A 4,026-nucleotide genomic window follows, 5' to 3' on the forward strand; every position below is an offset into this window, starting at 1 on the left:
AGAAGCCTGGACACGGGGGCGTGTCTGGTGAACACGGCCCGTGTCCAGTTACCTGAACTGGGCATCTTTCTGCAGGGGGTTCAGCACGGGGCCGTGTTGGTTGGACACGGCCCGTGTTGAGCCTTCTGTAATAGAGAAATTTGTGTCGGGTTGCCTTGTTCTTGTGCATGGGGCCATTTTTCTCGTTCCCTTTTTCATCCTTTACCACCATGAGTGTGTTTTATTCCTGCAAATTAAAACTAAAAGATTAAACTAAACTAAGGATAGTTCTGCGGAATGCCTCCGTGGTGCGCCACGTTTATAAGGGTCCTTGGCTAGACCCAATGTGAGGTTATATATTTCCTGAGTGGGATGTTTGGCATCCCATGTTACACCGTCGGAGAGCAGCATCCAAACTCGAATCAATAACCTTCATGTAGTTGACCGGGTCGTCGTCTTCTATTCTCTTCCCAACTCCGAATTTTACTTCATCATCCCCGTACCTCAAGGTGAGTGTTCCGTCATTCATATCTACTACTGCTTGTGCGGTGGAAAGAAATGGTCTCCCTAGTATGAGGGGGACCTCGGTGTCTTCCTCCATATCGAGTATGACAAAGTCGGCCGGATAGACGAATTTGCTTACCTTTACCAAGACATTCTCGATGACACCTTGCGGGAATTTGATGGATCGATCAGCAAGTTGTATGCTCATTTTTGTAGGACTCGTTGTTCCAAGGCCGAGTCTTTTAAACATTGATGAGGGCATGAGGTTAATGCTAGCCCCAAGGTCGGCTAGTGCATTACGAACGGGGGAGTCCCCGATTAAGTAGGGAATCGTGAAGCTTCCGGGATCGATTTTCTTTTTGGGGAGTTTGTTGAGTACGAGGGCAGAGCATTCTTCGCCTAAGTTAACTAATTGCAAGGTTTCAATTTTCTTTTTATGAGTGAGGAAGTCCCTCATGAACTTAGAATATTTGGGCATTTGGGTTAGGACATCAATAAAAGGAATATTGACATGCAATTGTTTTAATAGACTTTCGAATTTTGCGAATTGCTCATTGGTCTTTTGACGAATTAACCTACCGGGGTACGGAACTCGAGGAGCCTTGGTGGCCTCCGATGACGGAGGGGAGTTCTTCTCCTGCAGAGGCGGGGGTATAGTTTCTTCTGTCGGTGGTTGCGCTTCCGCAGGCCCTACGGTACGGTTTCGTAGCGTGATGAGATGAACTTGCGCCTTTGGGTTTGTTTCGGTATTGCTTGGTAATGCACCTTGCGGTCTCTAGGAAAAGTTTTGAGCTAGTTGATTTAATTGTTTTTCTACATTTTGAATACTAGCTTGTTGATTTCTAAAATTTGATTCTAATTGTAGAAATCTTTCCGAGTTTTTCTTTTCAGTGTCGGAGATGAGGCGAGATACAGTATCTTCAAGCCTTTCTCGTCCACCTTGTTGTTGAGTGAAATTTTGTGACTCATTTCTTGGTTGTTGAAAGTTTGTTCGTTGGGTTTGTTGGTTACTACTATTGTCGGGCTCTCTCCAACCAAGATTCGGGTGGTTTCGCCATCCATGGTTGTAAGTGCCCGTTGGAGGACCCGACGGCCTAGGTCTATTAACCACGTAGCTTACCGACTCTTGTTGATCGTCCGTTTCTTTCATACAACTCCAATTTTCATGTGGCCCACCACACCCTTCACAAGCCATAATCGAGACTGTTTTTGTCATTTCTAATTTTTTTTATTTTTGAAGAAAGGGCGTCGATCTGGGCTTGTAAAGAAGTGCTTTCATCAACCTTATGGGCGCCCGGGGCAATAGATTTATTGCCTCGGGGGGTGTGCCATTGAAAATTGGTTTGAGCAATTTCCTCAATTAGGTTATATATTTCATGCGGGCGGCGATTACCTAAAAGTCCCCCGGAGCTAGAGTCAAGTGTTTGCCTTGTGTGTGGCAACAGTGCATTATAGAAAGTGGATACTTGTTGCCATATCGCAAGGCCATGATGTGGACACTTGCATAATAGCTCCTTGAACCTTTCCCAAGTTTCATATAAGGATTCCCCGTCCTCTTGTGAATATGTATTAATTTCAGTCATTAATTTAGCCGTTTTAGCGGGAGGGAAATAATTATATAGAAATTTTTGGGCTAGTTCATCCCAGGTGTTTACCGATCCAGCTGGGAGGGCGTTGAGCCAAGCTTTTGCTCGGTCTTTTAGTGAAAAAGGAAACATTCGGAGGCGGATGGCGTCATTTGATGCTCCATTGATCCGAAAGGTATCACATATTTCTAAGAAATTAGTAATATGTAGATGGGGATCCTCGTCCGCAAGCCCATGGAAGGTTGCGGAGTTTTGGAGCATTTGTATCAAATGTGGCCGAAGTTCGAAGTTATTGCCTTCAACATTCGGTGCATTGATAGCGGCGCCTAGGTTACCTACGGTGGGTCGTAGATAATCCATGAGGGTACGTTGGTCCGCCATTTGAGGTGGATTCCCCGAAACTTTCTCTTGGTTTTTAGCTTTTAATCGTTTTCTGAGAAAGCGTTCGGGTTCTTCTAGAGATTCTTTTATGTCTTTATTAGAACTGGAGCTCATACACTATGTAGGATGGCGTCGGGTTCCAAGTCCTGCAATAAAAACAGAAAGAATGCTGGTCAGAAGGTTCACCACGGCCCCGTGCTCAGCGAACAAGGCCCGTGGTCGGAGTTACAGTGATTGTTTTCCAGATCCCAGTTACTGGAAAGTTGGACACGACCCCGTGTTGCACCGACACGACCCCGTGGTCAGCCTTCTGTAACTTGGAAAACTAAAAACTGCCAGTAACGATGCTGGGCACGGCCTGTGTCCGACCAGGCACGGCCCGTGCTGAGCTCTGCAGAAGCTGAAAAAAACTAAGAAAATCCTAAAAAAATTAAAAAACTAAAAATATGATTAGGCCGTTGATTCCTAACTTTCTTAAAATCCTTGTGTCCCCGGCAGCGGCGCCAAAAACTTGATGTGCGTGTAGTGTAATATATTTTTAATGTATATTTAAGCCTTTTTTACACTTTTAGCCAAGTTTTAAATTTATAAAACACGATATTTACTAACACTAAACACACATATGGGCAAGTGCACCCATCGTGGACGTAGTATAGTGTTGGTAAGATACCGAGGTCGTCCAAGGACACAAGAGCTTTTAGTACCGGTTTATCCTCAACGTCTAATCAAATCAAAATGTTAGAAAAAGATTTTTAAACTAAGAAAATAAAAACTAACTAAATGCTGAAAAATAAAATAAAATAAAAATAGATAGACAAGATGAATCACTTGGATCCGACTCGTGTATTAGTATAACCTTTGATTATTTTCGCACTTTTGCACTTGTTTAAGAGATTATCTTAGTTATTGTAGTAGGCCCCTCTTTTGAAGGCGACGTTACCCTCAACCCAGTAGTTTGAGTCAGCAAGGATACAATCCTAAAGGGTTGGATTATTGGAAGATAATGAATTAAGTTATTAATGCAAATTGTGGTAGGCCCCGCTTTTGGCGGTGACGTTACCCTCGGCTAAGTAGTCTGAGTCAGCAGGGATACAGTCCTAAATAGCCGGGTTATAGTATTAATAGTAGTTAACTTATGAGGGGGTCAAAGAGTTTGGATCCCCGCCATCCAATACCTATGGGCATTGAAGGGGATCCTACTAAATTTGACCCAGGTCCCTTGCAGGACATCTAAACGCTGAACAAGGGCAAGACCCTTACCAAACCGTTCCCTTAACCCCCGACTAGGTCCCTTCCATATAGACCGTGGAGATATGAATGGTGAAAATCTTTTATTTTATATAGACAGTAAAATAATGCCAAGACACCACGGACAAACGATAAGGAAAGATCACCTTCAACATAAGCAACTAGTTATTAAAGTCATTAATATAAAACCAAATAAAAAGTGCAAAAGATTAAAAATAAAAAGTATTATACTAAACACTTGTCTTCACCAAGTGATGTAAGAGACTTAGGCAAACATGGCCTTGATTGTCAAGAACTCTTACGATCAATCTTGGATCCCGAGATAACT

The 4,026-nt window shown here is 43.2% G+C and overlaps 1 non-coding gene across 1 annotated transcript; it reads left to right on the top strand.

The window, feature by feature from the left end:
* The first annotated feature begins 1,965 nt into the window (after window positions 1-1,965).
* Window positions 1,966-2,072, top strand: LOC118483404. Its single transcript, XR_004870692.1, has one exon. It is a non-coding gene; the product is annotated as a small nucleolar RNA R71 (small nucleolar RNA).
* The last annotated feature ends 1,954 nt before the right edge of the window (window positions 2,073-4,026 follow it).

This window comes from Helianthus annuus, chromosome 10, assembly GCF_002127325.2.
Source record: "Helianthus annuus cultivar XRQ/B chromosome 10, HanXRQr2.0-SUNRISE, whole genome shotgun sequence".
NCBI lineage: Eukaryota > Viridiplantae > Streptophyta > Magnoliopsida > Asterales > Asteraceae > Helianthus > Helianthus annuus.